This window comes from Phasianus colchicus, chromosome 1 (genome assembly GCF_987193195.1).
Source record: "Phasianus colchicus chromosome 1, bPhaCol1.hap1.1, whole genome shotgun sequence".
NCBI lineage: Eukaryota > Metazoa > Chordata > Aves > Galliformes > Phasianidae > Phasianus > Phasianus colchicus.
In genome coordinates this window covers 39,750,972-39,758,171 of record NC_143436.1, presented here as the reverse complement: position 1 = coordinate 39,758,171, position 7,200 = coordinate 39,750,972, and the positions used below count along the sequence as shown (strand labels likewise).

The 7,200-nt window shown below is 38.6% G+C and overlaps 1 long non-coding RNA gene across 2 annotated transcripts; it reads right to left on the bottom strand.

The window, feature by feature from the left end:
- Positions 1–795: 795 nt before the first annotated feature.
- Positions 796–6,743, bottom strand: LOC149919519 (uncharacterized). Of its 2 annotated transcripts, XR_016463628.1 has the most exons (4): positions 6,356–6,743; positions 5,846–5,918; positions 2,490–2,748; positions 796–1,598 (listed from the first exon to the last, which is right to left on the bottom strand). It is a non-coding gene; the product is annotated as an uncharacterized LOC149919519 (long non-coding RNA). The 2 variants fall into 2 exon arrangements; XR_016463627.1 differs by lacking the exon at positions 5,846–5,918 and having other exon boundaries at positions 6,356–6,740.
- Between the last annotated feature and the right edge of the window lie 457 nt (positions 6,744–7,200).

Genomic DNA, 7,200 nt, shown 5'->3' with positions numbered 1-7,200 from the left:
GAAGCCCTGTTCCTGGAGGCAGTGTCCAAGGACAGGCTGGGAGGGCTCTGGGCAACCTGATCTAGCTGTAGGTATCCCTGTTCATTGCAGGGCAGTTGGACTACATGACCTTTAAGGGTCCCTTCCAACTCAAACAATTCTATGATTCTGTGATTCAGCGTGTCTTGTTTTGATGCTGCACGATTCTCAGGTAACAAAAAATGTCGCTAACAGGCACAGCAATACCCTGCAGCCCTGTGTGCAATGAGGGGTGAATAAACACTCTTCTGTACATAATAGAATTTTAAACTGTTACCTTCCCTCACTGGAGATTTTCTGAGCAGCAGCACTGGAAGATCTTTACAGTGGAATCACACCTCCACAGCGTATGCTCAGCTGTGGCCGCTGCATTGCTGCACGCCATCTGTCAGGAAGGCAGCCCAGCGGAGCGGTGCGAGAGCAGCCTGAGCTCGTTCTGGAAACATTGGCAGCGGCTGTGTGGCAGAATGGCTGGGAGCCTCGCGGGGAGGCAATGGCTTCCTGCTGCAGCCTCCTGAGGAACCCTGTGCAGTGCCATTGCACACGGCAGCTCTGGGCTCTCGTAGGCCTAAAGGCGGAGCTGGCATGTCCAGCCAGAGGTGGCTGCAGGTGTTGAGCTGCTGTTCTTGAGGGAGACCTGCTCCTGTGAGAGAAGGCTGAGCCTATGCCTTGTGGAGCTTTTTCTTCCATCTTTCTCTTATGTGCTCCCATTAATGAAAATGCCAGTATTCGTCTAATAAAAAGTCTGTTGGCACAGAGAATGTGCTCGTGAGCAACAGTAACATGCTCAACTGCATGTAGTGGTAATGGAATAGAGGGGAAACCGAGTGTGCATCAAAAAGAGAAATGGTAAGGATTCATAAGAGATGTGTGCTTTATCTTCTCTGCAATCAGAGACAAGGAGCTGCAAATTTACAGTGAATTTCTGCTTTCATTTAGTATGCTTTAGAGAGCTGAATTCAAATCTCACGTGCTGTGGGGTACTGCGCCAGATTTCATTATGTATGGAATTTGAAATTAGCAGCACTCACTTGGTGCCCAGCAGAGCGTTTGACAGCTGTTTGAACCAGAAGCTGATCGTCAAGTTCAGAGTGGGAGAGCTGATGATAAAAGAGGGAAGTCTGGGAAAATCCTAGGTCACAGTGCAAGTAAGAGACTTACTTCAGAGCCTTGTGAACTTTCCCATTAATTTGGCAGTGGGTTGCATAAGACCTTTATTAAACATCGTATGAGTTAATTAGGGATTGTTAGGAGGAGGGAGGTGTATATGAACACTGCATGATTAGACAAAAGTCCTCTTTCAGTGACGAAAGGAATCAGCTGGAGAGGCTCTGGAGTTTTGCAGGGCTTTTAGTAACAGCTGGAATCCTCTCAAGATTCACCAGAGGCTGGTAACTTTACAAATAGGATTGATTTTTCGAAACTTCCTCTAGCAAAAGATAAAAAATGTACTGGACAGTCAGAGATTGTTGTCTAGGATTTATCTATAGTCAGTGTAGAGACAGGAGCAGCCACAAAGCAATTCTCTCCATCTGCTTCTTTCTGCTGACAACAAAGGGAGCCACGATGACTATCTTGTGCTGCACCAAAGCACATTTTAAAGGACTAAATTTATGTACAGAGAATGCAACTCAGTTGGTATTAAGCAGTGTCATTTGAAAGCATGCTTTGAAGAACCCGAAAGATAATCCAGTCTCTAATTTTTGGAACTGGTTGAACATTGTCTTTTTAAGGACTGAGTTGTAATTTTGTAATTGTATCTCTCCTAGAGAAGAGTTTACTTAGAAGGATAAAATTACATTCAACTGCATTTCTATTAAATAAAAGATATTTTCTGCAAAAGTGCCTATTCAGAAAACTCTGACACAGTAATCTTCATTTGTTTATTCACTATGCAGAGCTTGAATGTGTGTTCCTGGCACTACTGGCTGTGATTAGAATTGCTGCATACTTTAGGAACAGCTTTGCACTGTTTCTCCCTTTGCACTGATCTGGGAAGATGTACAAGGGAAAAAAAAAAATCATAAATTGCAAGCAAAGGGTTAGGCTGCATATTTGTGGTGGGATATTGGGATATGATGGAAACTAATTTTAAGAGGAGGTAAAAAATGAAAAAGATTGCTTATGGAAGTTATCAAGCTGTCATTGGAGATTTTTAGAAATTACATATGGTAAATGCAGTTAATCTTACCTTCAGACAGACAGACATCTGTAAGTATCATGTAACTTCTATTAAGTAGGAGCATTTTGAACTCAGAATGCTTCACTGGTTTAAAGTATAGCCTTGATTAATTTTCCAAATATCAACTAAAAAGATATTATGCAGTTGAGTATTCAGATAATCAATATGTTGTATTACACATAGTTCTTGGGTTACAACCAGAATTAAGTCACAGTCAGTCTTGGATAAACTATGACTTATCTTGCCAGAACAGTTTCAGAGCCCTCCACCACACTGAGAAAATGCTTACCTCATGAGCCTCTTCTCAGCCCCCTCAATTTCTCCTGTATCTCAGCATTTCCTTAATAATCACAATTTCTTTTTTAATGACAGAAGTACAAATTGGTTTGGTATTCTTCTCTTTGGAGATCAATGAAACAACAGAGGAAGTCAGTCAGCAGAAATGATACACACATCAATAGCTGTCTGGTACTGATAGTTCTTTCAGATGATCTTTTAAATATGTTCTTGAATCTCTGACCTTGAGTGCGCAGGGCATATTGCAGCATCTTAATATTAAAAAAAAAAAAAAGAAAGCCCTAACACTTCAATGCATTCAGCAAAAAATAACTGTCATATTAAAAGAGCTTTACTAGTTTCCATGGTTGGGAAAGAAAATGGAAAATTTTGCTTAAATCTGAAGAAGAAAACAGTGTAGAAGTTGGAATTTAAATTAAGTTTTAAAAATTCTATGAATTTGAAATGGCTTATAAAGCTAAAAATGGAATGTTTAAGTGTTCCCACTAAGATCAGAGCAAGTATGAGTATGGAAAGGAGAGAGGGAAAAGGTTAGAAATTAAAAAATCACATAAAATAGAAACTATCTCCACTTGATGTGATGATGTGAAGCTCTATGAGAATACAAGGCTCTGTGATAATCCTCAAAGAACAATCCAATTTAATCCTACATTATGTTCCATTATTTGTGTATTTTCTTTCTTTACTCTTTCTTTATTTTTCTTTTCTTTCTTTCTGCTCCTACTGATCATTAATACCAATAAAGAAATATTTTCATGGTGCATTGTGTCATGATCAGAAAAAAGAACACTGTTAATGAAGTTTCAGAACTAAAATTAAAATTCTAGCAGATAATGTACTTTCTTCATTTTCCTACGAGCTGTAGCATACCGTACACTTTTGAAATTCAAAGGTGTTGATGCAGTATGTCTTCTTAACACATCTTGCTAAACATATAGTCACTTGAGCTATAAGGCACACTTAAGGATAACATTTTTAAAATGTTACATAAAAGGCAACTTCAGAATTCTGAGGACAGTGTTTGTCATTAAAAAGTATAAATTAGAAATCAGTTTTTGTTTCATCACAGCAAAATATTCAATCATCTGTTTTGGAAAAAGTCACATTTTTTCACCATCGTAATAAGTCTTAATGCAAATATGTCAGTGTGACCATCAGCAAATTGAAGACACGTATCTGCTATACTGAAAAATGAAGAGCTAATTGGGCTAAGTCACTGGAAAACTGAACACTTGCCAGTTTCTGAACTTCAAGCCTGCATTTTCTGTCTCTTGCTGGCTGCAATGCTAGATGTTCACTTCATCAACTTGAGAGATATGACAACAAGACTCAAGCTTGAGTCTCGCAAAGTGAGGCAGTTGACTGCACCGTGCCTTGCCAATTTAAACAGGGAATGGAAAGTCAATGCAAAACCAGTATTGTGTCGTGCAATGCACTTTATGGTTTATGTATTTTTTTAAAATGTAGTTTATTTTGCTCTTTAGTTTAATCTCTGTGGTAAGAACCAAACTGTATTTTGGCAATGCCTTTTTAAGTTCAAAAACTGGAATTAAAGGCAGGCAAATTTACTCAAGCATAATACAGAAATATAGGCTCTTGCTCAAATACATAAAAAAATTGAAATTGTTTTCTTCATGCAATGTTATTGTATTAAAATGTTAACATTAAAAAAAATCTTGTATATCTTTTGATAAATTGTACTTGGTAGTAAAACTTTGATAAAAAAACCTCTTGAATCTAATCAATCCTAAATATATAGGGTGCTCTAAAAGTAATGCTTCCTCTTCATTTCCATGGAAAATACAATAGATACAAAGAGCACAATAACAGTATTTGATAGAGAAAATTCTCAGCTGCAGAACAATATTTTACAACATAGTCATCACCATCAGCTATGCATTTTCTCCAGTGATGAACTAGATCCTGCATGCTGTGATTTAAACATCTGCACCAGTGGAGGTGACCCAGTGTTTCACAGCTGCTATGATGGCATCATTGTTAGGAAAATGTTGTCCATGAAGATAATCTTTCATCAAACCAAACAGATGGAAGTCAGAAAGCACTAAATCTGGACTATACTGTGGGTATGGTGTTACAGTCTATCCAAGATTGGCCACCTACTCAATGGTCTTCAGACTGGTAGGAGGCTTGGCGTTATCATGTTGCAAGAGAAAGGTTGTCTTTGCCTCTGGCATGACTCTGGAAGTTTGAGCCTTCAGCTAAGGTAGAATCAGTGATTTGTCCAGGTTTTTGGAAATCCAGAAGGATCGCCCCTTACCTATCTCAAAAGACAGTGCACACCACTTTACCCTGCATCTTAAAGTTTTCTTCAGTGGGGAATACACATGTTGCCACTCCATGGGCTACTGTTTTGACTCTGGCTTATAGTGGTGACCTGCAGACCTGCATCTTGTTGCATCAGTAATGATGCAATCTGGGAAACTGCCACCTTCAGCCTTGTATTGGTCCCATAGGTCCTGACAAACTTGCATACAGTGTTCTTTCTGATCCTGTGTGAGCATTTGTGGGACCCACCTGGTGCAAACTTTGTGGCATTTCAATGTTGCCACCATTGTCTCCAAAACACTGAAGCTGATATTCAGATCCATAACATTTCCCTGGTCGTAATCTGCCAGTTCACACGAATGAGCTGATCAACACTGTTCATTTCATGGTATGACAGCTGTGCATGACTGACCAGAACATGTCTTTTCTTTCACATTGCTGTCACCACTGCTGAAACACATCATCCATTGTCTCATTGTGTAGTCCACTAATTGGTATCCATAAATGTTCAGCAAGCAGTGTCAGTGGGTGTGATTTTTTCTGCATGGAGGTATTCAGTGACACACCTTTGCTTTATACGTGCTTCCGTGTTGAGACCATTTTGTCAGATTGCCTCTCTGCTGCCATCTGTCACGTGGCAATAGAATGTAATGGGATATTGGTGGGAAGGCTCACCCTTACTTCCATGCCACCAATATTAGCCTCTAATGTTATGGGTCAACATAATAAAATAGGAAGCATTACTCCTGGAGCAGCCCTTACATAAGCTTTTCATATATCTGCATATATAAGCAAGATATTGACATAGACAGGTTAAGCATGCATATTCTCAGGCCAAGATTTACACCTCCAAGGCAAGAGTTGACCTCATCTTGAACTGTGCATAGGCATAGGTGAGATAAGAGCCTACACACTGTCATCCAAGTGGTACTTTTGGTAATTTAGGACATGTCATAGCATAGAAGCAAAGTTGAAGTGTATCAAAATCCTAGAAACTAAACTGATCTGTTTTCTTCTTCTGGGAAATCATTACATAAAAGATCTTGTGTATAATATGCTTACTTTAGCAGTGATATAGATCTCCTCCTCCAGAGTGGGAAATGGTGATGTTCATACACAGCAGAAGGACAAGTCACTGCAGGATCATGATCATGGAGTAAAACTTACTCCATAGCAATTTATTGGTTTGTCTATTTTTCTCCTTCACTGCTAGTTAAAATCTAGTTAAGGTCAGTCAGAAATTTAAGGTCAGTCAGAAATTTCAGTGTGTAGACTGGCCACATGTAGGTCCCATGACGCATGCTTAAATCAGCTTATTCCACAGAAACTCATTTCTCTGTGTGTGCGGCAGGCACTTACAAGATGTTTAAGTGCTAAAGAGAGTCTCACACATGATATTTGGGACAGTGACCTGCTTGCTATTTATATATCGAACTGAGTCAAGCTAAATGGATTTTTGAAAGCCTCTTAATGAAGGTTTAAAGGAAGAAGTGCAATTGAAGAGTGGAGTAAATAGTGCAAAAGATGTTTTGTTCCTGAATATTTATGTTCCTCCAACAGTATTAAACCTACCAGAAACATGCAAAGGTTTATGAATAAGCACAGCCAAGGATAGCACACACTACTCCAAACCACTGAAATCCATTTGTCTGTCTCATCTTCCTTTTGACAAAGCTGAACACTGTACGCTGCTGGTCACCAGGTTAATTGTTCCTGTTTATGAGAAAGCAAAACGATGGATGGCAGGGATGAAGCCTTATTACAGCGTCAGCTCCATTTGTCATGACAAGGGATGCACTGAGAGTCTGCAGGAGAACAAGATGTAGTAAACAGTCTTCCCTTGAAAAGGGTGAACAATGATCCCAGGAGTTTAAGTCTTTAATGTGGCCACCTAACTACAAACCATCTGAGACTTGCTGAAAAGATACACAGGTAGTCGATTTGAAGAATGTTACTGTCATACATGTGTTTTCAGAACCCAAAGATTAAATACATATTAAAGTAGCATCTCTTGAAAATTCCTTGAAAAACTGTTGGAAGAAAAGTAAATGCATTTGCATCTATAATTGCTTGACATTTTCAATCCTGCATGTTGTACCACTGAATATTTTCCTATACTTTATATTAAAAAAAAAGGTCCACATACGGTTAAATTCACACTTCTTAAAATTTAATTATGTAATATTTAGTATATCTAGAATATCCTTCAATTTTTTATCTGTATTATTACTTTAAATATGTATTTTTAAGTATTGTTGTGAAGCAATTTCCGTGTGAGATAAAACAGGAAATTATACTTACAGTACCTGAGAACTCAGGCAAAAATTCCCTAAAAATAAATATATATCACAAGGACACAGTATCTAATCAATAATACAAATCATTTCTGTTCCTTGGTGTCTTTATGACTGCATATG